The following is a 239-nucleotide window of genomic DNA, read 5'->3' on the forward strand; positions in this document are numbered from 1 at the left end:
TATAATGGCTGCACCACACGCGGAGGAAATATAATCTCTCTCTTTTATCTGATGAACAGAAATGGCATTGGAAAGTTTTGGCAAACTTTTCACTCCAAATACACTGAGGATGCTTTTAAGTCATATACTGTATTGTTCATACTATAAATTATTCATATAAGATTACTTAAACTACTATTATATGTAGATTTATATTTATAATGTCGTTCTTTTCACAAAACAGAACACAAACACGTGTG

Source organism: Penaeus monodon, chromosome 22 (assembly GCF_015228065.2).
Source record: "Penaeus monodon isolate SGIC_2016 chromosome 22, NSTDA_Pmon_1, whole genome shotgun sequence".
Lineage (NCBI taxonomy): Eukaryota > Metazoa > Arthropoda > Malacostraca > Decapoda > Penaeidae > Penaeus > Penaeus monodon.